Source organism: Sitophilus oryzae, unplaced genomic scaffold (genome assembly GCF_002938485.1).
Source record: "Sitophilus oryzae breed Bouriz unplaced genomic scaffold, Soryzae_2.0 scaffold_1177_pilon_pilon, whole genome shotgun sequence".
In the NCBI taxonomy this organism is placed as follows: Eukaryota; Metazoa; Arthropoda; class Insecta; order Coleoptera; family Curculionidae; genus Sitophilus; species Sitophilus oryzae.
Window position 1 is genome coordinate 1,038,651 of NW_022145812.1, and position 17,776 is coordinate 1,056,426.

General features: G+C 32.9%; 1 protein-coding gene across 1 annotated transcript in view; it reads right to left on the bottom strand.

The window, feature by feature from the left end:
• Window positions 1-17,521, bottom strand: part of LOC115889768 — a 42,436-nt gene extending 24,915 nt beyond the window's left edge. The window contains exon 1 of the mRNA XM_030909845.1: window positions 17,400-17,521. The gene's annotated coding sequence lies outside the window, so the exon portion shown is untranslated. The remainder of the gene's footprint in view (window positions 1-17,399) is intronic.
• Between the last annotated feature and the right edge of the window lie 255 nt (window positions 17,522-17,776).

Below are 17,776 nucleotides of genomic sequence, written 5' to 3' on the forward strand. Positions count from 1 at the left end.
ACAAGTACTACTTGAACTGTTCCTAGATGCATCAGTCGTACTTTGCGGCAGAAATAGCGTTGGAACAGCATTATCAAGTAAATTTCTGAATCTCTGTGGCATAGAATCACTCAATAACTTGTATTTTAAAGTTGTAGAGAAACACTTACTTTCAAAATCCTTTAATTTATATTAAAATAATAACATAATCTGTCTTTCAAAAAAAAAATATTTAAAAAGATATTACTTGATTATAAGCAAAAAATGCAATTTTTTACCAATAAAACCCCCATTTCACCCCCTTCCCCTTATTGAACATATTATTATTGACAGACAGACAGACACAATTTTTTTGGAGAAATTGGTTTATTTTTACGTTTTAAGGCATTTTAAGTCGATTTAACGAAAAAAATACTGTTTTTTTTTGCCTATACTATACCTCCCTCTTGAAAGGATGTGGAAGTAATAAATATCAGTTTTAATAAATATTTAATGCTAATTTGGTAAAATAATTACTATTGTTCGTACTTATTACCATTTTTGTAAAACACTTAATTACACAAAATTCCTAGCGATTCTATAAAAAAACCATCTAAATACGCGACTAATCACAACGGACGTTTATCTCCGCGGGAAAAAAACCCGTTGGTGACGCAATGCGCAGAGCGATCGCAATTTCGTACGACTCGCGAGAACACCATTTATTATTCGCACCACGCATTGTCGCTCAGTTAGCTCTGCGCAAGGGTAGTGCGCAAGCCTGGGTTTTGAATTATCGATCGGATAACTAGACCAATAAGAGACTAGACGCAAGCACCAGCTGTTCATTCGTACGGCTGCGTCCAACTTCGTACGACTTTCGTTTGCGCTCCCGTTCGACAATTGGTTAATCAGGGTAAGGGCTAATCGAAATCGGAATTTTGGAGTTGCGCTGTTACGCCAGTGTCTGCCTAACAGACGAACTTATGTAAAATATACATGGACCGGTTATCTAGTTGTCTCTAACTTCAACACATTGCAGGGATAGCCTGTATATATATTTGATATGTATATGGTCTTCCCTAGTTAACTTGTCCGAGATTTAGTTTAGATCTACGCGCTGATAGCCAGATAGTGTTGCCAGAACTACGGATTAGTTCGTAAATTTACGGATTTGGGGTACAGTTCGTTAGTAATGCGGATTTTCTATCATTACACAATTTAATATAATATTATATGATTAAACAAAGAATGGCGTCAGAGTTGGCTTGGAAATGAAGATTGGTGTTATTTCATATTTAAAATATTATGGTAAATGTTAATAATCGTAATTTTCAAGCCAACTAAATGACTTTTTTGGATTATATGAAATATTCAGTACGTATAATTTGTTTATTTTTGTTGTTTATTCTATGTTTAAAGCGAATAAATTTACTATACATAAACGCGGATTTTTCATCCAAAGATATTTTGGTCAAACGTATTATACATATTAATATGGCAACACTGTCGCTTTCAGTTCCACACCGTCTTCGATATGCCTTCGCTACCTGAATTAGAACAAATGAATGTTATTAGAACAAATGAATGTGTTGTGTAATAAATGTTTATTTTTATTTAAAATTATCAAAAAAATATAAAGGAATTTTTATGCTGATGCGGTTTATCAGCTGCTGAGCCATTTAGCGGCATTTGATAATAAAATAAAACTGTAATAATATAATGATTACGGGTTTAGGTTTAACAACTAACTGGGCAAATAATGCATATACATTCGTAGCCAGTTCATTTCTTCAAAAAAAGACTTTTGGGATTTTTCCACACTAGAACAAAATATACAAAATAAAATAGTTTTTTTTGTAAATCTCGCTACGTTCACTAATATAAAAAATGGACCCAACGGAGAGTAATTTGTCAACTGTTATCGACGCCTATGATCCTTATGATAGGCAGTCATTTTCACGCCGTGCCTGTACCCCGTGTCCGCTGATGTTGGCGAGTAGCGGAGTAGTAGGCTTTGGAAACAGTTGAATGTCGGAGATTGTTGATTTCGGCCCAGAGAAGACATTGTTTGTCAAGCTAGTTAGAATTACATTTTAAATATCAATTTCTGTTAAATATATTAATCTCCCGATTACATCAGAAGTGGGATGAGTATAATCCAGCGTTCTTAGGCCATAACGGCGTATTTCTCACGTACTGACGACTATTGACTTGACTTTGACCTTTGAGACTATCGTTTTGTAAAGGCGTCACGTCGCGTCGGTTTCAAGTTGTTTATGGTTTCGAGGATCTATTCGGTTGTCTCAGATACGGGTACCCGTCGACGTCGGATTTCGGATATCGTCGTCGGATCGGCGAAGCGCGAAAAGAAAACCGGAGGGATCATTCTGCTAGATCTAGTGCTCGAAGGTAATAGCGAAAAAAAAAGCAGTGCTGAAAAGAAGCGTCATATCACCCCAACAAGTTACAGACTCCAGAAGAATAACAGGAAAAGGTAGTGAGCCAACACATTATCTGAACAAATCTCTTCTAAAAGGTATTTTAAAAATGGCTAGAAAAAAAATCGAGATAAATTCTAAGGTAATTAAAATTTTTATACAGTAAAAATTGTTGCCATGGAGCCATACAATGGAGACAGATTTGAGTTTAAAGTAAAAAGTAATTGTTCGGATTTTTGGATTTCGGATTTCGGTGATATAAATCGCCTTGTGGTTCAAGAGGTCAAGAAGAGAGGGCGCTACCGTAGTCGGTTGATAAGGGTCGATTTCGCTTGCGAAAGAAGATGGGTGTGAAAAAAGTTAAATAAATATCTATCTATGGTCCTCCTGAGGAATTTCTAGAGTTATGTGTTATTTAGTATGTTAGTTATGTTGAATATGTGTTATTTTATTCTCATTAAACTTCTTGATCAAGCCGAAACGTGGAACAGTGGTTTTCAAACATGATTTTTATTTTTTGTGCGTTGAAATATTTTGTTGAGCTTTTTAATTAAAAATATTAAACAAAAGTCGAACAGTAATTTAATAATTTCATTGTTTATTAGATAAATAAAAAAATTATATCAAGTATATACAGGTATATTCAAGACATTTTATGTGGAAAGCTAAAAGCCAAAGTTTTTCAGTTTTTTCAGAAATACTGACCATAGATTGTTTCATAAATACTATAATTTATATTTTTCATATATACATTTTTTTAATTATACCCCATTTTACTTATTACTTATTTTATTACTTTAAGTTTAGTTATAGATGTTATTAATATTTCATCTATATTTTTAATTTTTCTTACATTTTACTGAAACTTTCGACTTTAGGTAGTCTAGTATTGCTATATCAGTAATATACTAGGTATTACATGAATGTACTTGGTTATTATCTTTAGTGATTAGAAATACAAGAGAGAAATAATAGATATGTAAAATTTAAAGTTAAACATTTGTGAAATCAAACGTTTATTAAGGCATAATATTTATTATAGACACCTCATAATCCTTCTAGTATACACGCATTTTCGATCTAATATTTGAAAATTCAGTTTAAGATGCTGTTTTTAAAGTAGTCTTTGAGAAAGCTATTTTGTTTTCTACATATTTATGTAGTTGAATAAATACATGGTTGTAGAAAAGTTAAATAGGTTCCGAACTTCAGGCTTTGCAAATTCACTTGAGAATTATATCAAAAATTCACATAATTTAGAAATACCTATTACATTAGTTTTTCAATTATTATAATATAATTTTAACCACCTCATTATATTTCAGAGTTTTTCAGTTTAATTCAGGTATTTCACTAGTATTTCAAGAAATTTATTCTTCGTATACGCCATATTTAATAGCAAATAACCCTTCAAGTAGTGTTATAATATATTGACACTTTGTGAATGTTAAAAAAGTTGTGTAAATTTTTGCAGAAGATGAGAACGAAGCGCTTATTAAAGTATACGGGGCTACTTTTTAATAAAAGCGTAATTTATTTAAATTAGAAATAAATGTAAATGTCCAGATGGGTAAAATTCTAGGCGCCAGAGTACTATTATATAGTAGATTTCACAACACGCTGTAGATATCTCGAAAACAAACTACTAAAGCACGACATAAAATAAATATTCTCCGAAATAACATATTGTTTCGGTAAAAACATGTTTAAATAGTTTTTAACAAAAATGTCTAATAGTTACTATACAACTAGCAAATCCGATTATCTTAATCTTATATAAAATGCATACACTTTTCATATTATGCGTAAACAAAAATAAATAAAGCGGTACTATATTATTTTAATTTAAAATACATAAACTAAGCTACCTTGGTATGTACTTAAATCTTTATGCGGCGTTAATATATGAGTTTTACAACACCGAATAAAGTAATTATTTATGGATACCCTTTTACCTAAAAAAAACGAATACTTTCAATATAAACTAGCCATATCTCACTACCTGAATACTGGTTGACATCCACGTGGAATGGGCAGAGGCATAGTCTCTAGCATGTGTAACGACTTGCATGACGATATCTAGGTTGAAAATGTTTCAAACATTCAGTTTGGATTGTGTGGAATCTAAGCACTAGGAGCAAAATGAGCGTATCTGGACAAGTTGAGTTTATCCCTCCGGGCGTAAATGATAAAGTCGGTGTTAGCGAGTTTCGGCGTAAATTAGTAGCGAATTATGCGAAATATCAAGCGGAATAAAGGAAAAATTGGATGCGTAGCGAACTATATTCAGCGTTAGATCTGCTAAGGATCTGCTAAGGATCACTTCGACACAGCTAATAAGATCCAATCAATCTCCAAGGTAGACAGGTTCATTTGAATTTCTAAGCAGCTGAGGATTGGTTGATATGAAGTTAGAAACATCCTAGAATGACATGCAAGGTTACAGAACAAGTACTGTGGAATAGCTAGGTATGGCAAGCTATGGATTTGGTTATGGTAGATTCAGACCTGTATTAGGATAGGAAAAAGGAGTAGGGTTAGTTCTACCCGGTACTCTCTTTTTCAAGGTATACGTTAGTGTGATAGCTGGAAAAGGAGTGTGGTGGTTGCTAAGGTATGAGTTTATCGCCTGGGCGCTTTGTGAGTAGGGCGGACAAGACTTGCGAATAGGGATGAGTCCCGGTATTCGGTCTGGTTAGTTCGACCCGGATTGCTCTCTTTTCCAGTGGCTGGAATAGGCGTGGGCCCATAGTTAGATTTAGATTTTAGAATTTAGATTTGAGATTTAACTTTATTTTGTTGCACGTAAGCTGCAGATTGCGTGTAACACCAATATATAATAAGTAATTCGTTTATTTTTCCTTTTGAAATTTTCTTTAGTCCCTGAATAATTTATTTGTCCATCATGAGTTTTTGAGTATTGTTTCTGAGTGAGTTACGATATTTTATTTTTATTCATTTAAGTAGCAAATAAGACGTAGCTCCAGTATGAGCAGTGACCAATCTAACATATATTTTTTATTTCAGCATTTAAAAATGTCCTTTAAACGATTCTGATTGTTTCTCCTTTTAGTGTGTTGTAATAATGGTAACAATTAGCTGATAAGGTTTTGTCAATTGGTTTTGTATCAATTGTCTAGTATCAGCAGCAAACAATCTAACATAATATATTTTTATTTCAGTATTTAAAAATGTCCTTTAAATGATTCTGATTACTTTTGTCCTTTTAGTGTGAACAATGGTAGCAATTAGCTGATAAAGATATGGCTCAGCAGCAAAAAAACTAATAAATATTTTTATTTCAGCATTTTAAAATGCCATTTAAAAGGTTCTGATTATTTATGTCCTTTTAGTGTGATTCAGAGGAGTGAGGACACTCAAAAGTCAGGAATGGCCGAATGTTATCGACGCCTATGATCCTTATGATAGGCAGTCATTTTCACGCCGTGCCTGCACCCCGTGTCCGCTGATGTTGGCGAGTAGCGGAGTAGTAGGCTTTGGAAACAGTTGAATGTCGGAGATTGTTGATTTCGGCCCAGAGAAGACATTGTTTGTCAAGCTAGTTAGAATTACATTTTAAATATCAATTTCTGTTAAATATATTATTCTCCCGATTACACAACGGTATTTTACTAATAAAACAAATTTACCTAACGGACAAAAAATAATTAATCTAAATAATAAATCTAGTTTATTAGCAGATGTGTCCATTATAAAGCGTTGGCGTTCTTTTAAATGCCATTATATGAAAACACATTTTTGTGTTAAAATTGACAATTACTACTCTAAATTGTAAAAATGTACTCGTAAATATAAAAAAGAAGAAACGTTCAGAAGTCTTTTTTGAAGAAACTAACTAAAAAACGGGCACATTAATATTTTGTTGTATTTAAAATTTTTATATATTGTGTTTTAGTAAACCGATTTTGATAATTTTTTAAGCATTTTGTAGCTAAATTATTTGATTTTTTAGTGCCCCTTTCTAAATTAAAAATGAAAGTTTCCATCTCTCAATTATACGAGGAAAAAGAAAATATTTATAATTTGGTGAACGTTTGAATGACCCTGTGGAATATCTTAACAAAGCGAGGATTTTAAAAATAATTTTATCATCTAGGTACATCTTTTCTCGAAAGTTTGTTTTTTTGGTTCATCTCAATAGCTGTATTTTTTTGGAGATATTCGCATTTGAAGAACACAGACCTATGAAATAGTGATTTATGTAATGTCATTGTCATTGAAAAATCACATTATTATTTTCTATTGAGTCGTTACTCAAGCAGAGATGGTTTTAAGTCCAGAAGTTGAACTCTACCATGTTCAATTAATGCAGCAATAGTGGATACAACCTCTGGATTTAAAACTATCTCTGCTTCAGTATCTTTCAACAATAATAATATGACAGCGACATTAGAAAAACAATCACCTCTATTTCGTAGGTATGTTGATGAGGACCAAAAACAGAGGCATGCTTTTAATGCTAAAAATGCTGTAAATCGTTACTGTCTTCTTCAAAAGCGAATATCTAACAGAAATAAAGCTATTGAGATGAACGCGAATATAATTATACGATCAAACGAACTTACCTGAAGTGAAGTTCGATCGTAATTATATGAGGCGTCCAGTCCGAATGTATTATCTTCCCACCCCTCCCGTTTTGCCCCATGGTCGCTTGAATTAATGAATAAATCTTTGAAAAGTGAATACCGACCGCCGCGCCAGGTCCGGCGCCGCCACCTAGGCTGGTAGCGGGAGGGAATTTAGCTTATAGCTTTAAAATTGTGCACGCAGGGACGGTACTACGTATAGAAAAATCAAGATAATACATTCGGACTGGACGCCTCATATAATTACGATCGAACTTCACTTCAGGTAAGTTCGTTTGATCGTATAATTATTTTTAAATTCCCTGCTTTGTTAACATATTCCACAGTGTGTTTTAAAGTTTTACCAAAATATCAACAGATGGGAACTTTCATTTTTAATTTAGAAAGAGATACTAAAAAGCCAAATAATTTAGCTACAAATTGCGTAAAAAATCATCAAAATTGTTCCACTGGAACAAAGTATATTAAAGTTAAAAACATATTAAAATTTTTAAGGTGCACGTTTTTCATTCGTATAAAACAGTAAGGCCAGACTAACTGAATTAATTTGATAAGCATTCTGTTCAAATAAAGTCTTAAGCAGTTAATTAATTCTGCAAATATTTTTTCGAAACACGGACCTATATAAAAACTGTCATATATAGTAAATGTTTTTTGGACAAACGTTGAAACAACAATGGGAGTGTGAAACAACAATATATCGTGGTGGTGTTTCCCGTTAGAATTAATTTTTAATTAGATTTTTATAACCAAGCCTGCTCTATCACAAACGAGATATCCGGGTCACGAAATGCTGATGAAACAAAAAAAGGATATATTTTTCAGTTTTCTTTAAAGTTGGTCCATGTTATTCACTTGTTTAGTTGACGTCTGTGGCCGTATATTATATACCCGGTGGTGCATGGTCGTTGAAAACATAATAAAAATGATAAGATAATGAGAAATGATCTTACACGGGAATTACCTTAAATAATGTACAACAAAAGTACTATTAAAAAAATATAGAGTACTACTGCGTTTTTAGTCGCATTCTGCCATTTCTATCATAGCTACGTTTCTTTAAAGTTTTTAGTACTGTGCTATGATGTTCTATTATATTTTCTTCAATACTTCTTATATGAATAATATGAATATCCTTATTTTCATTCAGGTGAATTAAATTATTCAGATATATATCATCAAATTGTCTTCAGTTCTCTCGTGATTATCTACTGTTCATGCTACTTTTTTCTTACGGACGGATTCTTTCGCTTCAAAAGCAATAAGTTTTTCTATTATCAATTATTTTATTTTCGACCTGGATAGTAATTGATTTATCATGAAAGCATATCAGATTCCTGTCTGCAATATTTCCCGCATAGTAACTTTTATCATGATGATTTTTTTCTTCAATTTTATAGATCGTAATATTTATGTTTAAGTTACAGTTAATTATACTTAAAAATGGCTGACAATTAGCGTGACACTTAGCGATATCTGGTCAGTATAACCACTAGCTTCAAGCTTAGCGGTAAATTTAAATATTTAAAAATATCGATTTAAACTACAAGTTGTTAATCTGTATCTATATGTATATGCAACAATCTAATTACAATAAATTATTATTACTGTTAATTTACAAAATTAATATTTTAAAATAACTTTTGACAATGACAAAATCATAGGTTTTCAACTGAATGTATGTGGACATTTATCTAGTTATGCATTGTTGTTTATTTAACTTTAATTTAAAACAGATGCGCTTTCCTATTTTTTTCTAAGAGTTTTTTTTATTTCATGCTTGAAATTCATCTTTTCAATGGTGTTTAACCTAACCAAACCTAACCAATTGAAAAATAGGTACTTTATAAATGAGCTGTTATATCGTAAGACAGTTTAAGATGATTTTTCAACAATAAAGAGATTAAACGACATATAATTGACCAAGAAACCAGAAAAAATAAACAGCCTTTTCTTCTGACTAAGTTGGTGACAATGATGACAAATATTTTACAGGAATTGTGTTCCATAATATTGTTAAACAGGGTGTTGTGGAGCTGTATTCCGGAAATTTCTGCAGCGTATTTTGCAGATAAAAATAAGTAAAAAGAAAATGTATGTTCTAAAATGCTTACTTTCGGAGATACAGGGTGTGAAAGTTTCATTTTTATTTCTTTTTTTTTCAAATAATTAGATGGAATTGAATATTTGAAGATTCTTTTTTTCAAATTAATATTTGGATGAAAATTGGTGTCTGAGAATTTTTTGACCTAAGAAATTTGATTTTGATGTCAATATGACTTCTAAATGCAAAGGGCGCCACCTACATATTTTTTAACTAGTATGAAGAGTAATAACTTTTCGTCCATACCTGTATAAAACTACTGAGTGATAGAACATATCTTTAAGTGATTTTTTACGTAAAAAATGTATTTTAGTAAAAATCGCTACGAGCAACCGTTCTCAATATATTTAGAATGGAAATAGTCAATACATGTCATTATTGACAAAAAGTAAACATGTTCAGTAGATAATTAATTGACTGAAATGATAATTTTGGGGACTTTCAAATTAATCATAAAATTTTGTTTGAAAAAAATGATGATAAAACAGTTTCTGTTGAACTTTTGCCACAAAAACATTTCAAATTTATGATTTCACTCAATAACTATGTATTTAGTCAACATGTGTAATTAATTTATGTCAATGATGACAGGTATTCATAACTTCGATTCTAAATATTTCGAGAACATTGGTCCATGAGTGTTGACTCCAATGGTCCGTGATTTTTACGAAGAGATGATTTTTACGTAAAAAACGTCGTTAATGTATATTTTTTTACTCAAAACCACTGAGTACACAGGTACGGACGAAAAATTATTACTATTCAATCTATTTAAAACATATTTAAGTGGCGCCCTCTACAAGGAGGAGTCATATTGACATTGTTGGATTCTATCCCTTCCTCCCCTCCTTTACCCGAAAAACCTTAGTGGGTACGTAGCCGTAGTCGAGTACGGAGAGAGACAAGATCGGCCGAGTACACAGTGTACACCTCCAAGCGCGCGCTATCCTCAAGTGTTTTGTTCAAGCAAAAAATCAACAGGTACGAGTCCAGAACGGGAATAAAGGTGAGTGCCCACAGTCCTGATACATTAACTCACCTTAATGAACTGAGCCCCTTAATTCTCGCCCGTAACATTGGTCCTTCGAGCCGGATCCCTTTCTGAACTACATACATATTTTACTTATACTCAATTAAATTGATTATCATAATTAATTTCTCAAAATTATCTAAATATCATTAATATTTTTGTAATATATTATTTTAAATATATTCAATAAAATAAATTCTCGAACAAAATCTATATTTATCTTCTCTTTAACGCAGTAAAAAAGGTAGTACATTTTTGTCACTGGTTCCACTGGCCAGGAATTTGCCACCGACCGATCGATTTTTAAATTGCCGTACCGGTGTTAAAAGCGATATCTAGCGCTGTTTCGCGATACTGGTCCGATATTTCTTTTCACGCTCAAATTTATCGATACGCATTTAGTCTCAACTCTACTCTGTTCTCTCTCTTAATAATTTAATTTTTAATTAATAAATAATAATTATTATTATAATATATAATTAATTTTAATTAAAAAATAATAATTATTTTTTCTCTCTCTCTCACACACACACACACACACATACACTCTCTCAGTGAATTATTCTATTTTCTCTTACTCTCTTAGTTAATTACTCTCTCTCTCTCTTTCTCAGTTAATTATTATATTCTATAATATTTTATTTTCTCACCTTATAAGGTAAAAATATAATATTATTTTTCATATAATATTCTATTGTAGAATATATCATTCTCTCTCTCTCTCTCTCTCTCTCTCTCAGTTAATTATTATATTCTATATTTTATTTTTCACATTATAGCATTCCATTTCTCTCTTACGCTCTAATTAATTATTATACATTATTTTCGCTATGTCTGCAGACGCTCGCAAATTAAAAACTCTTATAGCTCAACGCTCTGTAGAACTTACTAAAATTAAAGAACTTAAAAATCCGCTGATCAAGCTCTTTGAAGATCCAAATTTTCACCCTAACTTTAGATGTCGAGCAAAACACTTAGAAGATATTTATAAAACTTTTGATAAGATTCATAATAATATAATTTTATTAGTTTCCGCACAGGATAATGGCGATATTGATCCTCATGTCAAAATTCAAACTGAATTTAATGATTATTATTTTCACATTGAAGCATTATTCACAAATTTATTTCCGCAAACGAAATCGGAGCTGGATACTACACAATTACAAAACACTACTGCTCAATGTTCGGTAAAACTTCCTAAAATTGAGGTACCCCATTTTGATGGTGAATTTAAACATTGGCAAACATTTATCGATATGTTTGATTCTCTTATACACTGTAACTCGTCTCTTAGTGATATATCGAAATACAACTATCTAGTGAGTTTCTTACGAGGTCCTCCTTTAGCTTTGGTATCTAGTACTCCACTTGCCAATCAAAATTATAATATAGCATATCAAGCCTTAAAAAATAAGTACGATAAGAAACGTTTGATTGCAAAAGCTCACTGGCAGGCTCTAGAAAATATTAAGCCCATCTCTAACGAAAATAATCATGAAGCTCTAAGAAATATGATTGATATTTATACTCGTAATATTACAATTTTAAATAACTTGGGTTTTCCCACAGAGAGCTGGAGTTTTGTGCTATTTAATATGATTTATGATAGACTTCCAGAAATTTTGCAAACTAATTTTGAACTGGAATGTGGCTCTGTTTTATCACAAGATATGCTATACCTCAAATCATACGATACACTCATTGAATTTTTAGAAAAACAATGTTCAGCTAAAGATACAATCTCTCTAACTAAATCGTTTTCTCATTTTAATAAAAATAGTAATTATGACAAAACTAAAACGAAGTATTCACAAAAAAGTTATAAAAATAAACCTACCTCTTCCTTTGTTGTCAACACTCAGTTGAAACAAAATTTAACTTGTCAAGTTTGTAACAAGGATCATTTTATTTATAACTGTCCAGATTTTATTGCTTTTACTCCAAAACAGAGATATGATTTAATTAAATCCCGAAGTTGGTGCTCAAACTGTCTCGGCACTAGACATTCTTCTAAGAGTTGTAATTCTCGTTCCTCATGCCGAACTTGTGGCAAAAAACATCATTCGCTTTTACATTTCGAAGGTCAAATAACAACTCCTGTAAACGTTCCTCCATCCACTTCATCGCAAACTCTTCCAGTTCTGCAAGCAAGCAGCTCTATCTCAGAAGTTGTATCTACAAATTTATTTGCAAAACATAAGAATAAAGCTCTTCTTTCTACAGCATTAATCAATGTTCAAGATGCGTGGGGTAATTTTCATGTAATACGCGCTGTAATTGACAGTGGAAGTGAAAGTCACTTTATTTCAAAATCTTGTTTTAATAAATTAGGTTTATCTAAATTTTTCCTCCCCATCCAATTGTGTGGCATCGGGAAAAATATTTCCAAAGGTTCTCACGGTGTTAGATGCAACATTAAACCTATTGGAAAGTCTGATCCGATCTACTCCTTGGAGTTTATTATATTAAACGAAATTAGTGATAATTTACCGATTAATTCTCTTCCCGTTGAACAGTTCTCAAAGTTTTCTCAATTGCCCTTAGCTGATCCCAACTTTCACCTCTCTAAACCCGTAGATATACTTTTGGGTGCAGATATTTATGGTTTCTTGATAACAGGAAACAAACTCCTCTCAGATCCAGATCAACCCGTCGCTTTAGAAACTATATTTGGATGGATAATTACAGGAAGAGTTAAAACATCTAGTGTTTCACTCTCTGTAAACTCATACTTTCTTACCTCTTATGCTTCCTTGGATCAATCACTTCAAAGATTCTGGGAGTTAGAGGAGTTCCACAATCCTCGACGCTTTCTTCAGATGAAAAGCTTGCCGAAGAACACTTTTGTAAAACATTTTCACGCACTCTTTCTGGACATTATAAAGTATCTTTACCATTTAAAACTTTGGAACCGATCTTTGAAGGTTCTAGAGATGTCGCCCTTCTGTAGATTTTTCTCCCTCGAAAAACGATTGCTTCGAAACCCTCAACTTTATTCTCAATATTCTAATTACATGCGCGAATATTTAGATTCTCAATATATGATTGCCGTGCAAAATCCTTTCTCCCAACGCTTATTCTTATTATCTGCCTCATCATTGCGTAATCCGACCAGATAGTCTCAATGACCAAACTTAGAGTCTTTGATGCTTCCGCTCGAGATTACACAAATAAATCTTTGAATGACACTCTCTTAACTGGGCCAAAATTACAGTCAGATATTTTATCTATTTTACTTCGATTTAGATCTCATTTGATTGTATTTGCTGAAGCGACATTAAACAAATGTTTTGTCAAATTCTTGTTAATGAAAATCATACTGAATACCTCAAAATTTTATGGCGATTTAACGCTAATGAGCCCATTCAAGAATACAAACTTACTCGCGTTACTTTTGGTTTAAGCTGTAGCCCATTTTAGCCATTCGAGTTATAAAACAAATTGCTTTAGAAAATTTAGTAAAATATCCCGAAGCATCAAAGATTTTAGATATGGATACGTATGTCGATGATATTATATCTGGTTGCGATTCTCTTTCTCTTGCTATAAAAATTCAACGCGATCTCATTTCTATACTCAAACACAGCGGTTTTGAACTTAGAAAATGGACTTCGAATAGCTCAGATTTTCTTTCTCAGTTATCTCCAAATGAATGCAAAATGGATTCTTTCTCTCTTTAAATATAAATTTCTTTCTTCCCTAAAGTTCTAGGACTAAACTGGAATCCCTCTACAGATGAATTTTTCTTTGATTCACCAGCGTTGTCCTTGACAAACAAAATCTGTAACAAACGCAATATTCTTTCACAACTCGCAAGCATATTCGATCCTTGTGGCATGTTAGTTCTCTCACTCTTCACCTAAAACTGATTATACAAGATTTGTGGAAGTTAGGTATAAATTGGGATGATCCTGCTCCCAATAACATTGCTACATCTTGGCATCAACTCGTTCAAGAATTACCTTGTATTTTCTCTCTCAAAGTTCCTCGATATTTTCTCACTCTCAAATATTTATCCCTGGAAGTACATGGTTTTTGTGATGCTAGTGAAAAAAGGCTATTGTGCAGTAATTTATTTTAGGATAATTCTTCCAGATAACTCTGTAAAAACAAATTTTGTCTGCGCTAAAGGCAAAGTAGCTCCACTCAAAAAAATCTCAATTCCAAGACTGGAACTCTGTGCAGCCTTACTTCTGACCAGGTTAATTGATTTCGTTAGAACTCTCTTTCTAATAAACTTATTAATGTTAGTATGATTGCATGGTCTGACTCGATGGTTGTTTTGCATTGGCTTAAAAGTGAACCATATAAGTGGAACACCTTTTGTAAGCAATCGAGTTTCCCAAATTCAAGAGAAATTACCTCCTTCTTGTTGGCGTCATGTAGTCTCCAAAGACAACCCCGCTGATCCAGGTTCTCGTGGTCTTCAACCTAGCGAGTTACTCGACAATGCCTTATGGTGGGCGGGACCTCCATGGCTAAGCCAACCGGAATCTTATTGGCCGCAATCAATTTTACTTTCCCCTGAAATTGAAGAAGAACAACGAAAAGTTATATTGACATGTACTTCACAGCCCTCATTGTTTGATACTCTCTTTGAAAAGTTCTCTTCTTTCTCTAAAATTATAAATATTGTCACGTTTTGCAGACGCTTTCTATAATACTGACATTCTAAATCTCGTAAAACCTCTCCTCTCTCGAAATTTGAAATAAATGAAACTCTAGAATGTATTATTAAATGTGTTCAATCACAATATTATGCTAGGGAAATTCTCTTAATAAATAATTGCAAATCTCTACCTAAATACTTAAGAAAATTGACCCTTTCTCGACACCAATGGAATTCTTAGAGTTGGTGGTCGCTTGCGCAATGCTTCTCTAAATTTCTCTCAAAAACATCCCGCACTCTTACCCAATAATCATAAATTTACTACTCTACTCATAGAATATACTCATAAACTCTATTTGCATCCCGGTCCCCAAACTCTTCACTATATTCTCGCTCAACAATACTGGATTGTTTCTGCTAGAAAAACAATTCGTAGTGTTCTCTTTAAATGTCCTCAATGCTTTCGCGCTAATCCAGTAATGCCTCAGCCTCCTATTATGGGAGATATTCCTGCTGTAAGACTTTCTCAAGTAAAACCTTTCTCTGAAGTTGGATGCGACTATGGTGGTCCATTCTCTTTATTAAGATATCGTGCACGAGGTGCTAAGTCCTGTAAAGCCTATATTTGCTTATTTGTGTGCATGGCCACGAAAGCTTTGCACTTAGAACTGGTTTCCGACCTTCCTCCGAGGCTTTTCTGGGTGCACTGCGTCGATTCATTTCTCGTAGAGGTCGCTGCAATCATATTTATTCCGATTGTGGAACGAACTTTGTCGGAGCTTCTAGAGAACTGATTAATATGCTAAAATCCGCCGCTGAGCAAGAACAAATTTCCTGGCACTTCAATCCTCCAAGCGCGCCTCATTTTGGTGGCCTGTGGGAAGCAGGAATAAAGTCTGTAAAACTCACATTAAAAGGGTCATTGGTGATCAATTGCTCACGTATGAGGAATTTATACGCTACTGGTTCAAATAGAAGCAGTGCTTAATTCTCGTCCATTGTGTCCACAAAGCTCTGATCCTAATGATTTGTCAGTTCTTACCCAGGACATTTTTAACCCTAGAGCCGTTAAACGCCCCTCCGGAAGATGATCTTTCCGGGATAAAATTTAAATCATCTCTCGCTGGCAGTTGATATCACGCTTGCACCAAAGCTTTTGGAGCCGATGGTCTAAAGAATACCTTCAAACACTTTTACAAAGAGCTAAATGGAATGACTCTACTATTCCAATAGAAATAAACTCGGTTGTTTTAATAAAAGATGATAATCTTATTCCGCTCAAATGGAGCATTGGAAGAGTCTTAGAGATTCACCTGGCCATGATCGTGTTACACGCGTGGTTACTTTAAAAACAGCAAAGGCATTCTTAAAAGACCAGTGACAAAGATATGCCCACTGCCTTACTGCAAATCTCATAATTAAAATTTACTCTCTAAAAAAAAAACATAATCGCAAAAAACATAATCGCAAAAAAACATAATCTCATTATAAACATAATTAACATCTCTTATTTAATTACTTTTCTCTACTCTATAACAAATGTAAACTCTCTTAATATTTAATTAAATTACACTCATGCATTAACCCCAATAATGCATTTTTCTAAATTTCCTCTAAATTTAACTTCATAAATTTCACTCTTACTTTCTTTTAAACATAACGCATTTTTTCACTTTTTTTTATTTTACTTTACTATTCTCAAACGAAAATGGAAAATATTTCATTTTGGTGGGCGGTATGTTGGATTCTATCCCTTCCTCCCATCCTTTACCCGAAAAAACCTTAGTGGGTACGTAGCCGTAGTCGAGTACGGAGAGAGACAAGATCGGCCGAGTACACAGTGTACACCTCCAAGCGCGCGCTATCCTCAAGTGTTTTGTTCAAGCAAAAAATCAACAGGTACGAGTCCAGAACGGGAATAAAGGTGAGTGCCCACAGTCCTGATACATTAACTCACCTTAATGAACTGAGCCCCTTAATTCTCGCCCGTAACAGACATCAAAATCAAATTTCTCATGTCAAAGAACTCTCAGACACCAATTTTCATCCATATATTGGCGTTACTTCAGAAATAACTTCAAAATAATCGAAATAAAAATTAAACTTTTACACCCTGTATCTCCGAAACTAAACATTTTAGGACGTACGAACTTTTTTGCTTATTTTTATCTGTAGAATTTGCTGCCAAAGTTTCGGGAATACAGTTCGGACCACACTTCCAAACACCATTTATTTTAAATTTTTAAAAAAAAATTAAATTTATTTTCCTGCAAATAACAATCAACTGAATAAGTAATAATAAAATACAGCAATTTTCTGGAAAAATATTACCGCTAAAATGCAACTTTAATTTTAAGCCAAAAAAAAATTAAAGCAAATAATTGTACAACAAAGTCCTGTGCAATTGTGATTCTACCAGAGGATATTATAGTAACCAACCATTTACAAAGATATTAAATTATTACTTAATATACATAATAGTATTACAAATTCGTTTTATGGTCATAGGTCCCATTGAACTCTTTTAAAACGAAATTAGTAACTATCTATGTAAGATTTACTAAATTGGTACATATACGAAAATATAAAAACAGCGCAATCCATATCTTCATCTGATATTTATAACCATTAATTCTACAGTACTTACGGCACTCTAACGTAATCCAGAAACGCGATTTAGCAGAAACAGTTTATCACTTTCAACACTACACTCTACACTTCCTTGTTATTCAGAACTGAAATCGGTCGCCATTCCACTTTCAGTTTTATATGCAAGAAGAATTGTATTACCTGAGGGAGATATAGTCGAGGTAAAAAGCGTTCTATAGCATTAAAAGTCAAGGATGATAACTAGAGGTAAACAGTTTAATCCGTATGGTACATACATTATTTCTTGATATATGCATATTATAACATGTACCAATTGTATAATTATATTTTTAAGCATGATATAATTTAATTACAAAATTATAATGATATGAGATTTATTGCTGCTCTGAACTTCTGTAAAAATTGTTTAAACCG